This window comes from Juglans regia, chromosome 6, assembly GCF_001411555.2.
Source record: "Juglans regia cultivar Chandler chromosome 6, Walnut 2.0, whole genome shotgun sequence".
NCBI classification, from domain to species: domain Eukaryota; kingdom Viridiplantae; phylum Streptophyta; class Magnoliopsida; order Fagales; family Juglandaceae; genus Juglans; species Juglans regia.
The window spans coordinates 14,405,643-14,420,258 of record NC_049906.1 but is presented as its reverse complement, the minus strand read 5'-3'; the positions used below and the strand labels follow the sequence as shown (position 1 = coordinate 14,420,258).

Here is a 14,616-nt window from a genome sequence, read left to right as displayed (position 1 = left end):
TCATGTGCTCGCTATCGTTAGACTTTGCTTCCTCATCCTGCACCTATTGAGGTTTTTTGAGTTTCTCGTTTTCTTTGCAAAATGTTTGCACCTTGTCAGTCAACTTCGTCACCCACTCCTCCATGTTCTTCGGTCTTGCTTCCATGGCTTCCTCCATATTCTTCACTCCTCCAAAAAGCTCGAATGAAACGACATCTGTGTTTGTTGAAGGAGTGTTGGAGTCAAAAGTCTAAGAAGCTTTTTAAGTTTTGACAACCCCACCACCACTCAAAGTCTCTCCTTTGTCTAGTCTTCTGCTGTTGCAGTCCAGCAGTCCAGTCAACTCAACCTCCCCCATGGCTACGCCAACATTTTTCTTCTTTATCCCATTTCTTTCGAATTTCCTTAACACCAAAAACCCAAGTACTATCTCTTTACAAGTACTTGTAAAATCTGTCCTTTTTCTGCAATCTCCCCTGAAACCAAAACAATCACTGTTTTAGTCTCATCTAGCGCATGCATATGTATAGTTGAGAAAGAACGTTGGAAAGATTTCTCAGCACTTGGCTAAGAATGAAGAAGTGTGAGGAGAGCATCCCTATACTCCATTTCTCCTTGTTTTTCATGTTCTTGTTCTGTCCTTTGGTCTTCTCTGAACTACCCTCAAATCAAAGAACCACCTTGATCGATCTTTCTAATCTCCTTAACAAAACAGATTTATCATGGGATATTAGCAAGGATCCATGTTCATGGAAAGGAGTTACCTGCAGCTCTGAGAATTCTTCCATAAAAGAAATCTCTCTATCGGGCTTTTCCCTCTCTTCCTCAGACTTTCTGCATCGTCTTTGCCAGATAGATTCTTTGATGAGTATTGATGTCTCCAACAACGCTCTGACCTTAATCCCGGAGGAATTCATCGAGGGTTGCGGTGAGATTGGAGGGCTGGAGCGCTTGAATATTAGCAGAAACAGGTTGGTTGGTCCTCTGCCTACTTTTCAAGGATTCGTTGGGTTGAAGTTCTTGGACCTGTCTTTCAATTCATTGAATGGAAACATTAGTTTACAGTTAGATGGATTGATTGCCCTCAAAAGTTTGAATCTTAGTGGCAACAAGTTCAATGGCCTTATCCCTACCAATCTTGGGAAAGCCATGGTTTTAGAGCAGCTTGAGCTCTCTGTGAATGGCTTTGAAGGTGGAATTCCTGATCAAATAATGGGTTACCAGAATTTGACTCTAATTGACTTGGGTGAAAATAAGCTTTCCGGCCCTGTTCCTGATACAATCAAAGACCTCTCTAAATTGGAAGTTTTGATTCTAACTTCCAATAACTTCAGTGGGCCAATCCCAGCAGCCATTTCAAATATCGGAACCCTTTCACGTTTTGCAGCCAATCAAAACAACTTTGAAGGTACAGTTCCCAGTGGAATTACAAGATTCCTCAAGAACTTAGACCTTAGTTATAACAAGTTAAGCGGGCCGATTCCTTCAGACATGTTGTCGCCGTCAAATTTGCTCTCTGTAGATTTGTCTTATAATTTGTTAAAGGGATCGATACCTTCAAACATATCTCCAAGTTTGGTCAGGTTGAGGTTGGGAAGCAATTCTCTTGATGGGCCAATCCCTCCTTCGGTGTTTGGAAAACTTGAGAAATTGATGTACTTAGAGCTGGATAACAATAGCTTGACCGGGCTTATACCTCCGGATTTGGGTTCTTGCCTGAGCTTGGCACTGTTGAATTTGGCAGGGAATAACCTGACTGGTACTTTGCCGGGACAGTTGGGAAATCTAAGCAGTCTTTGAAGTTATGAAGCTTCAATCCAACAGGCTGGTTGGAGAAATCCCGGTTGAAATTACTCAACTACAGAAATTGTCTACACTGAATATCAGCTGGAATTTGCTGAACGGTTCAATACCTTCTTCGATTTCAAGCTTGCGATACCTTACTAACATGAACTTACAAGGTAACCATCTCAGTGGTTCGATACCAAACGGTATTTCCGGTTTGGATTCTCTGTTAGAACTCCAGCTTGGAGGAAACCAACTTACCGGTAAGTTTCCAAGGATGCCGGCATCATTGCAGATTGCTCTAAATCTCAGCAGCAACCTCCTTGAGGGACCTATTCCATTTACTTTTTCACGGCTTATAGGATTAGAAGTTTTGGATCTCTCAAACAATCAATTGACAGGGGAAATTCCAACGTTTCTAACTGAAATGAGATCCTTGACACGGTTGCTACTTTCTAACAATCAACTATCTGGAGTTATTCCAGAGTTTGGTTCATGGCTTACTCTTGATGTCAAAGGAAATGAGCATCTTATTAACGCTACAACATCAAACACCTCACCAAAATCAGCCAAGAAGGGAAAATCAATTGCCGCTTCGATTCTGATTGGGTTTGCAGCAGCTCTTTTCACTGTTGGGGTAGCCACAGGCCTTGCTTTATCAATCTCAAGACGATATCACAGGGTTAATGATGAACAACCACAATCAGCAGAGGATCTTCCCCCTCCTCAGATGGACCAACATACAATACCATCAAAATACATCATAGATCAGTGAAGGAAAGATGTTAAGCGAAAATACACATTTGTGCAAAGTAGTAGCATCGACGATGCACGAAGGTACGATAGGATCCAAAATTGCTTCTATGAACTGTGTTCCAATGCTTCAAAGGCCGAAAATAATTGTGTTAAATTGATTAGCCAAACAGAACAGTTGAAAACACAGTACCTTGGTATCGCTAATCATGATACTAGAAACACAGTTGATACAACTACTTCCATGGAGGGCACGATCCCTAGAGTTCTTAGTCCATTGGTAGTTCGGAGTAAGGGACGACCACATTCTAAGAGAAAAGTGCACTCCACTGAAAAGAGTATTAAGAAATCCAGTACAAAAAGGCGATTGCACTACAATGAAGTTGGGGTTCATTTTTATTAAAGTTGTATACTAAATTTAAGATTCACTTGGTTTGAATGTTTTGTTGATTCTTATTTAATTTCTTTATTTTATTTTTTATAACAACAGCATAACTTCATTCATTAGAAAGTCAATACAAATAAAAACACTGCATAGTTACACAGCAACGTCCAAGGCAACTCTAGCTTGAATAAACTCTGGACAAGAATGCCACCATTGCAAAGTATCATCAATAAAATAAGCATGTCTTGCCAATAGATGAGCAGCCTCGTTCCCTTGACGACCAACATGGAGAACTTCAAAAGAATTAAAACGACTAAGAAGGCTTTTGATTTCATCAATCACAGACCCTCTTCTAGTTAAAGTAGCAACATTGGAGCAAATAGCTTCAACAATACTAAGTGAGTCACCTTCTAAAATCAGATTCAACAATCCCAAGTGAAGAATTAACTGCAAACCCCGCAAAACTGCTAAAGCTTCAATATCATCAACTTCAAAAACTCCATGTTCCTTACGACTTGCAGCCATTAAAACATCCCCATCACCATTCCGTAAAATAACACCAATACCAGCTGAATGGTTAGAATGAAATAAAGCACCATCGAAATTAAGCTTCACTTTTCCTTAAGGAGGACCCCTCCATGAAAGAACTTTTTCCTTATATAGCACGACATGGCACTTCTTCACATGAAGATAACTCTCAACATAACCAAGGCAACTATCTATAAGTTCAAGGATACAACATTCAGAGTTTTGGAAAATTTTCAGATTCCTATACTTCCAAAGACCCCATGAAATGGTGAGAAATATAGGGACTACACTAGGATCATATTTCAACAAAATCCAGACCAACTCTGAAAAGCTTACCACCTTCGGGAAATGATGCAAAATCTATGGACAGCGCTTAGCCCAAGCTTCATGAACTAAAGGACAACCACAAATTGCATGAAAAGCATCTTCCTCCCACTGCTGGCAGTGAACACAAAGGGTTGATTGTAAAATCCCTCTTCTTAGCAAATTGTAGCGTGTTTGTAGGCTATCCTTGCATGCTCTCCATCCAAAATTCTTCACTTTATTAGGCAGCTTTAAATGCCATAAATTTCTCCAAAACCACTTAGTAGCTTCTAAATGAGAGCTCTCAGGACCATCATGTTGAGACAGCAACTTCAGAGTTGCATAATATCCAGACTTGACAGAATATACCCCATTCTTAGTGCCTAGCCACATGAGTCTATCGTCTTCCCGTCTGGGCAGCAAAGGTAGAGAACAAATAGAGGCAGCCACATTAGTAGGAAACAGAGAAAACACCAACTCCCTGTTCCACAAAGGTAAATTCTGCATTAATAAATAATCAACAGTGGTATCCAATTGAATAATATGTTGAGTGGACTGAGCTCGCAATTGAACATTCATAGGCAGCCATTTATCTATCAAGATCCGAACTTTATCACCCTTACCAACATTCCACGTACAACCAGAGCAAAGAAGTTCTTTAGACGCATAAATGCTTCTCCATGCATAAGAAGGCTTTCTTGGTAAACTAGCATGCAAAAAATCTCCATTGGGAAAATACTTAGCTTTAAAGACCCAAGAGAACAAAGATTGAGGTTCCAACAACAACCTCCACCCTTGTTTAGCAAGTAAAGCTAAATTAAACATTTTGAGATTTTTAAAACCCATCCCTCCGCTAAACTTCGAATTACACAACTGTTTCCAACTCTGCCAGTGCATCTTACGTTCAGAATTTTTTTGTCCCCACCAAAAACGAGCAAACATAGACTCCAATTCACTACAAATTCACTTAGGCAACAAAAAACAGCTCATAGTATATGTTGGGAATGCTTGAACCACTGCTTTAATCAAAATCTCCCTGTCGGCTTGAGAAAGTAGAAGTTCTTTCCACCCTTGAAGCTTACCCCACACCTTCTCTTTTAAGTCTTGAAAAGTAGCACTTCTAGACCTCCCCATGAAGGAAGGAAGCCCCAAATACTTAGAGTGATGTTGTACAGAAGAAACATTCCATATAGCCATAATAGTTGAAACAACATCTGCATTCACATTAGGACTGAAAAGCAACTCAGTTTTATCCAAGTTTAATTGCTGTCCAGAAACAGATTCATAGAAGGCTAAAATCTGCCTCAAAGCCAAATTCTCAGCACAAGTGGCTTGGCAGAATAATAAACTATCATCCACAAAAAATAAATGACTAATGGCAGGAGCCCGGGAGCATACCTTAACTCCATTAATCATCTGGCAAGTAACAGCATTCCTCAGTAAAGAGGAAAGAGCTTCAGTGCATAAAACAAACAAGTACGGTGATAGAAGATCACCCTGACGCAACCCGCGTGAAGGAACAAAAGACTTAGTAGGGAAACCATTAACCAGTACCCGATAAGAAACTGAACCAATGCATGACAGCACTAAGCTCACCCATCTCTGGTGGGAACCAAGCTTTAACATAACTTGTTCTAAGAAGCCCCATTCGACTCTATCATATGCTTTACTCATGTCTAACTTCACTGACATCACACCCTTACGACCCTTTTTCCTGTTTTTTATTGCATGGACAGATTCATACGCTACTAACATATTGTCCGTAATTAATCGTCCTGGCACAAAAGCACTTTGACAATCTGAGACCACCTTAGGTAAAATAATTTTAAGCCTATTAACAATAACTTTGGCAATGATCTTATAGACCACATTGCATAAGCTAATAGGCCTAAAGTCTTTCATATATTTAGGATTCTTCATCTTGGGAATAAGCACAACAAAAGTCTCATTAAGAAGAGCCGGGACAAACCCATTAGACAAGCAACACAAGACAGATTTAGTCACCAAATCCCCAACAGTAGACCAATATTTCTGGAAAAATAAAGGAGACATACCATCGGGGCACGGAGCTTTCAAAGGTTGCATCTGAAATAATGCAAGTCTGACCTCGTCCTCAGTATATGGCTTCAATAATTCAACATTCATCTCATCTGTGACTCGCAAAGGAATAACACTAAGAATATCGGTCGTATCACCCGTACTAGAACTCACAAACAACTCCTCAAAATAATTACAGACAACAGTTTCCAAAGCTTGCCCCTCATGCCAAATACCTTCATTATCTCGAAGCTTGCGAATATGATTTCTAGTCTTTCTTTGTGATGCCTTTCTATGGAAAAATTTAGAATTTTGATCACTAGAATCCAACCATAAAACACGAGATCGCTGCTTCCACATTAACTCCTCCCGTTCCAATAATAAGTTGATATCATGACGGAGTGACTTGATTAAAGCCACAGAAGAACCACTAGAAGAGTTAGCCACTACTCTAGATAACTCCGCCCTTTTATTTTTCAACTGGGTTTTAATCTCTCCGAACTGAATAGCATTCCACACCATCAAACCCCTTCGACAGGAAGTTAAGGCAGAATTTAAACCACTAAGGGCATCCCCATTATCAGCCTCGAGCCAAGCACTAGAAATGGTTTCAGCACACCCAACACTACCAACCCACATTGCCTTGAATCTGAACGGTCTACTCCCCCTTCTAGAGCACTCCAAACCACCCAAAGTATTCAAAACCAAACAATGATGATCAGAATGTGAAGTCAAAAAATTATCAACTGTAGCATGTGGAAACAAAGAAAACCAATCTGGGTTAGCAAGAAAGCGATCTAGATGCTCTTCAACCAAAGCACCATCCTCACGTAAATTAGATCAAGTGAAAAAGGAACCCCGAGAGTCGATCCCTTTCAACCCACAAAAATCCAAGGCATCACGAAAAACACGCATCTGACTACTCGGGCGTACTCTTTACCCTCTCTTTTCCGTATTAGAAATAATCTCATTAAAGTCACCAAAGCACAGCCATGGAGTGGGAGTTGCCACCGATAAGCCTTTCAACAAATTCCACACTAACTGTCGTCTACTTACAACATGATGCCCATAAATGGCAGTAATGCGACTCTTCAAACCCGTGACACTATCCACAACCCAAGCATCAAAATGATGTTTGGAGTAGGACATTAGGGTTAAATCCACATCCCTCCTCCAAAATAAAACCAACCCTCCACTATGCCTCAAAGAATCCACCGACAGTACCCCTGAGAAACCCAGAGTAAATTTCAACCGCTCCATTTGAGCAGCAACAGATTTAGTCTCCATAATGAGGACCAAATTGGGAACTTCTCTTCAGATCAAATCACGAAGAACACAAAGAACACGAAGTCCCCGTGGGTTCCCAAGCCCACGGGAGTTCCAGCTAAGGATCTTCATGGTTGTCGGTGAGGCTGACTTCCAGCCTCCGCCGATACCACTTGAAGCTCATCCAAACAGTTGGCATCAGAGGATTTAATCCTCTTGAAATCACCAGTGGATGTCCCAAGCCCACACCCCAAATCCCCATCACGTTTAAGAGGTAAGATTGAAAGAGACTTACCTTTGTGCCTAGTTGAAGCCGTAGCCCCCCTCCGTCGTGGCCTCCCTTTCTTGTGGCGGTCAGAAGCTGGAGCCCTAACTTGCACTTCCTCAGTGTCAATCGGCACAACTGGGCATCCACTTCTGTTCACTGCTGGTAAGTACACAGACCCCTCAACAAAGTCAAGTTTGGACACATGTGCTAGAATTTTTTTCAACTCCTTCGACAGCTCATCACTCACAGGTAATGTAAAACTAAATTATTTTGGTAATTTTTTTAGTGAATTGCGTAGCCACTTTTTACATTTTTTTATGCCCCTATAGGACAACGTTGTGGAGGCTTTTCATTAGGACTTCAATACTTTTTGATTGGTAGATGCCGTGAGAAAAGTTTGTAATTTTGGTCACAATTTTGTAATCTTGGGATTTTATTGAATCTGTTTTTTTTACTCTTTGTTAATGTAAGCATTCATGGTTTTCCTCTATTGATGTAAGCACTCGTGGTTTTTGTAACTTTTTGTTGATGCAATATCATAATCATAATCATGCATTTTGGATTACAATAACAATATTGAACTGCTAATTGCATAGGAGTGTCATTAAGGTACACAGTACTACATGAAGACACAAGATTACATGAAATTAACCTCATAGATTACATATTGTCTTAGAATTTTCCAAAAAAATGCCTAAACAAAGTACCCATGACATTGAGATTACTAAGATGTACATGACTCTCTCAACCTTTCTGTTGCGCCTCTCAATCTCTATTTCTAGCCATTGTCGAGTTGTTTGGACATCCATTGCTAGTTGTATCTTTTGAATATGAGTTTTTAAATGGTTGATCATCTTCTTGCCATATGGTGGTATTTCCGGGTCATACCAACAAAAATATCCGCAAGAATGCCCAACCTGCAAAATCAACTAATGCATTAACAAACTAGGATTATCATTCACTTCTTAGCAAACAAGAGTGAAATAATATACCTCAAAGTTTTGGCAACTGAAAAATCGACGCCAATCATAATCCTCCGTATGTGTAGTTTGTCTACATGTTTTAATACCTAAAAAACATATTGGATATTCATTTTGACAAGAGTTCTTTAAGCGTGAGATATTACTAGTGCTACTACGTGCTTCGTAGTAGCTTCTGACATTGTATCAATATTGTTCTATTGTTCTATAAGGCCCCTTCAAAAGTAGAAAGTCAAAGGAGAAATAATCAACATTTCTTTTGTGGGACAAAAAATAAGACAACTCTATAACTAGACATGAGAACTATCAACAAGCTTGTACAAAGACATGCATTTATATCAGCAAATTGAGGAGCTAGTTATGGAGGCACTTGTTGGTACTTGTGCTTTTCATGTCTTCTGTGATAACATATAAAATAATCAATACATTATGAAATGGAGGCACTTGTTATGAATACTAGATCATGTGTTTACCTTTAAGCACTCATGTTTACCTTTAAGCAGCCATATCAATTGCCATCACATTTCACAATGCCATTAGAATACCATAACGTACCCCCAACTAAGGAAACACTTGGAATTTTCATTCTTAATGGGTAAAGATAACATACCTGCTGTTTATATTCACCTATCACCAGACAACTAGCAACAACAATAAAAACCATCAATAAAGTCTTAAAAATCAAGCTTGAAAGCTCAACAACTGTACCAACTAAATAAATACAAATTCATGCCTCTCGATCTTTTTGTGTGTGTGAATAAAAATTCCAGAACCCAAAGTTATTGAAAGAATCTTTCACATTGTTGTCTTTGGGGTTGTTTTCCAACAAAAGCCCTGAAAATCTAGGAAATTGTTCTCTAAAATTGCAGTAATGGAAACCAGAAATACATGTGGTTAATACAAACTTTTTCCTTTGCATTTTCAAGCATTCCAATGGTTAATACAAAATTGCGGTTCTCCTTTCAATTTTCACAAACATTTCATATGCATTCCCTATTTTCATAATAGTTGTATCCATCATTCAATTTACATTCCTTTCCTTAGTACAATACTGTGACTCATAACAAGGATCATAACAAACTCCCACACAAAAAACAACATTTGCAAAATTCCACTACACACAGTAAAAAAACCATAAAGAGGCGAAATGAAAAAAAAAAATGCAGAGATAGAGAATGGAAATCCAGAGATAGATACAAAAATAAAAATAAAAAAAAATCGCTCAAAAGACCAAGCAAATTCCAGATAAACAAAAAAAAAATGTAAAAATTGTTTATCTCGGCAGGTGCATGCAGGGGAAAGAAAGAAACTGAGGTAAAAAACTTTTTTTTTTATCTTGTGCCAGTCGAAGATTCCTTCGAAGATGGAGGGGAGGAGATGAACTCGAAGTCAATGTTGATCTGCAATGGGGCTAGGAAGATAAGTCGAAGACACAGTGGGGCTGGGGAGAAGTTTTACGCAAGTTTGGGGGGGGGGGGGGGTAGGTGGGATGGGGATGTGTTTTATGTGGGCTTAAAAAAAATAAAGGAAGTGAAACGTGGAGGGCCACGTCAAACGGGATGCACCAACGGGATATGTAGTATTATCCTAATAAATATCATGGAACACATCTCACTCAACTAATAATTGCAAAAGGAGCAAAAATAGGGCTAAAACAAATGTATGGTAGGGTCCTAGTTTTCGAGTCATCTTCATCTGCTACAGCCTACGCGTGTTTGAATAAGCCGTTGCTACTACTGTTCAAAGCATGGAATGGACTCCAAGCCCGGTCGAGCATACTTTTTGTACTATATGCAGAAACACACGCATTCACACCCCAAAATGTCTCTTCTGAGCTGTCCAAAATGGGTTGTTGCAGGGATATGAAATACACGTAAGATCTACAAGGATCCCATAGACGGGGCCATTGTTAATGTTGTGTTTCACACGCCTTTAGGCTAAATTCTGACAACCCAGGTCTTCCGAACTTGGGCCTGTAAAAGATAGGGAAAAAGGCAACTAGGAGAGGGCGGCTTTGCGGCTGTGGAGTCTTTGATGCCAAAATTAGTAAATTCTCTTAGAAGTTTGTAAATAAGTAAGAGAGTCTAGGGATCAGAAAGTTTTCTCATACCTAGGACTTACTATTTATACTATAGCATGTCTCCTTTGTACTATTCCTTTTGTCAGAGTCCTTTAAAGCGGCATGACTCTACAAATGCGTCATTAATATGGCGTGTAGCTTGGGTAGTGGTGCCATTAATGCGGCGTGATTTTTCGATTTCCCTCACCCCGCTAGTGTCCTTGGTGTTCCGTTAATACCCCTCCTTTTAGAGGATCAAGGGTCTCCCGTACATTACGCCCACTACACAGAAAAACACTCAAGAGCTGGATACTATTCAAGGGGTCTCTAGGTCGACGGGTCTCATCCCCTACAGCATGTTCCCTCATGCAGGTTGCTTCTAGAGGAGCCTATCGATGGGCCAGGTTTACCTGTTTGGGGTGGGGCTTTTGTTCCATTGGTCGCCATTCTTCAGGCTGTTGGGGGGGGGGATTTGATTACAAATAGCATGTGGAAATAATTTAATCAAGTGATTAAACACAATGCTAGAAATCAGATCCATTTAGGGTTTGGAATCAAGTTTGGGGTTTGGAGAAACCTTTTAGGGTTTCAATTTCAACCAAGCTTTTGGAATTTCAATTGGATTCTAAGTATTTAGGGTTTGACTAGGGTTGAAATCTTGTTTGGTTTGGCACAAATGGGTTGGTTGGATGAAATAGTATTTTGCTTAGGTGGCATGATCTCACACATCGATTTCCTCACATTTCCATATTATGGTTACTCTTGGTGTTAAGTGTCCAATACTTTTCACCAAATGTGGCTAAAATCTTTCCAAGTGTCCAAATAAAATTTTTATATCCTAATTTAGACATTTCACACTGTGATTTTGAAAATACTGCATTTGGTGCTACAATCGAGGTTACCATTCACTCCGAAAAAGTGAGATATAAACTTTGCACTGAAAGATCCTAAACAAACATACTAACTATTAGTACAAATCGTTATCAAATTTGGACTCCAAAGGGTCTTGAAATAATCAAACAAGTGTTTCATCTAAAAACTAAAAATAGGTTTATTGCGCTATAAAATCCTAAATATTCCTCTGAGTCTAATGGTGCAAACCGTATCCCTTTCTGACTCTTTTTAACTACCTCAAATAAATAAAATTACACTTTTGGCATTATAATGAATGATAATACTGACTATACTGACAGAGTAAAACCTACGCGATTAATCGATTCATGAAAACTTATACGGTTTTCATAAGGTTCCTAAAGCCTAAAGAAATTCATCCTTTAAATTTTTGGCAGACTATTACAATCGCCAACAATGATTGAAGTGGAAAATTTTCTTCTTTAATTCTAGGTGTTGGACCTTTGTTTTGCCAATCTACATGAAGTTAAGTACCATGAAGTTAAGAAAATGTGAAAAACATTTTTTTGATAAGTAAGAAATAATATTATTGATATGAATGAAATAGGCATAGACCATGTACACAGGAAGAATACAGAAGAACACCTACAAACATTCTAAATATGAGAAATTAAAGATAAGAAATCATGGACATTATCCCCATTTAATACAATAACGGAAAACCAAAGCAGTAAGGTGTCGAGAAAGAACTTCTTCAACTCAATTAATGAGCGTTCCTTATCTTCACACTGCTGCCACTTGCTGACAGCCCTGCATCTTCCTCTAACAACCTAACAAATCCACCACCCTCAAAGGCATAACCCAATTAACATCAACCATTTGAAAGATCTCATCCCACAACACCCTTGTGGCTTCACAATGTAGTAAGAGATGGTCCACAGATTCTCCATTCTTCTTACACATGCAACACCAATCCATCACTACACATCCTCTCCTCCGCAAATTGTCTGTAGTCAAGATCTTCCCAAGAGCGGTGTTCCATACAAAAAATGCTACTTTAGAAGGCACATGAGACCTCCAAATATTCTTCCAGGGAAATGGATTATGGTCCTGTGTAACCAAAATGTTATAATACGCCTTAACAGTACATTTTTTGTGCTTACTAGACCTCCACTTCAAACTGTCACACTGTGCCAGAGGAATCTCCATGGAATATAATAGACTGAAAAAAGTTGAGACAATAGATAATTCCCAATCATGAAAATCCCTATTAAAAAGAATATTCCACTGATGAGAACCATGAACAAATGGCCGCATATCCGCCACTGAGGCCTCCCTATTAGCTGCAATACGATAGAGAGTCAGAAAAGCCATTTCCAATGCATGATCACCACACCACAAGTCCCGCCAGAAATTGATACAACTACCCTCACCGGCTACAAAACGAATATGTTTTTCGAAACAAGGCCAACCCTTCCTTATAAACTTCCATAAACCCACTCCATATCTCCCTCTCATTTCATTGGAACACCAACCACCCCAAGTAACACCATATCTAGCGTCTATAATCTCCTTACACAATGATCCTCCCTCCGAGCGATATCTCCATAGCCATTTCCCCAATAGAGTTTTATTAAAAGTTTTCAAATTACACACTCCCAAACTCCCATAAACAACTGGGGCACATACTGTCTTCCAACTAACCAAATGAAACTTCTTCTCCTCCCCCAAACCCCCCCATAAGAATGTCCTAAAGAGTTTCTCGATCCTATTCACCACTCCTGCAGGCATAGGAAACAGAGATAAGAAATATGTGGGGAGGTTAGTAAGGGTGCTCTTGATAAGAGTGAGACGACCCCCTTTCGATAAATACACTCGTTTCTAACCAGCCAACCTTTTCTCTATCTTTTCTACCACCCCATCCCATATAGCTCTAGCCTTGAAAGTTACTCCCAACGGAAGACCCAAATATTTCATTGTAAAGAGGACACCTTACAATTCAAAAAACTTGCTAAACTAAGGATATTTGAGACCTTACCCATCGGAACCATCTCAGACTTACCAAGATTCACTTTAAGCCCCGACACTGCTTCAAAGCAAACTAGCAATGCTCGTAAGTTTTGGATCTGGCTATTATCCGCTTCATAAAAGATTAAGGTGTCATCTGCAAAAAAAATGTGTGAAATGATAATAGGGCCATGAGACCCACTGCCCACCTGAAAACTAGATAAGAAACCTCCACCAACAGCGGCTTACACCATTCGACTTAAAGCCTCCATAATTATAACAAACAAAATAGGAGAAAGAGAATCTCCCTGCCATAATCCTCGGGAACTATCAAAGAAACCAGCCAGTGTACCATTAACTAGAACTGAAAATCGGGTAGTTGAAATACAATGACGCATCCAGGAAATCTACCTATTCCCAAAACCACACCTCTCAAGCAGGTATAAGAGGAATTCTCAGTTGACATGATCATGCCTTTTCCATGTCAAGCTTGGAAAGAATCCCTGAACCTCCCTCCTGCAGTCTATGATCCAAGCATTCATTTGCAATAAGCATCGAATCAAGGATTTGTCTCCCACGGATAAATGCATTCTGAGGCTTGGAGATAATATGTCCAGTATGGGACTTAACCTGTTAGCTAGAACTTTCGAAATAATCTTATAAACACCACTAACCAAGCTTATAGGGCGGAAATCCTCAATATTCGAAGCCCCATGTTTCTTAGGAATGAGCGCAATGAACATTGCATTAAGGGATTTTTCAAACTTTTGAAAAGAGTGAAATTCACTAAAGACCTGCAAAACATCAACTTTCACTATGTCCCAACAAGTTTGAAAGAAACCCATAGAAAACCCATCCTGGCTTGGTGCTTTATCATTGGCCATCCCAGAGATAACCTTGTAGATCTCTTCTTCATCAAAAAGTATCTCCAATGCACTCACTCTAAGAGTCAATTGCTTCAAAAGGCAAGGCATCGAGCTTCGGCCTCCAAGAAACCATTTCTGAGAGAAGGGTCTCATAATAATGCACAATATGGTTTTCTAGCTCAGGGGGAGAAGATAACACCTAAGAACCTGAATGTAGAGACTCAATAACGTTGTTGTGCCAATGTGAATTGGTCACTTTATGAAAGAACTTTGTGCACTTATCACCTTCTTTCAAACAAAGGGCCATAGATTTTTGGTGCCATGAAATCTCTTCCGACAACAATCCTTTCCAAATTTGCTATAACCGTACCCTTCCTCAATAACTCCTCCGAATTATCTCCCAATATTTCTTTGCCCTCTAGCTCCTACAATTCCTCCAACAGTGTTGACTTCTACTCATCGATATGGCCAAAAACTTCCAAGTTCCGCTTCTTCAAATCTTGTTTCAATGCCTTCAGCTTGCCTGCATGAATAAAGCTTGGAGTACC

At 39.6% G+C, this 14,616-nt stretch overlaps 1 pseudogene; it reads left to right on the top strand.

The window, feature by feature from the left end:
- The first annotated feature begins 306 nt into the window (after positions 1 to 306).
- On the top strand, positions 307 to 2,940 carry LOC109009130 (annotated as a pseudogene).
- The last annotated feature ends 11,676 nt before the right edge of the window (positions 2,941 to 14,616 follow it).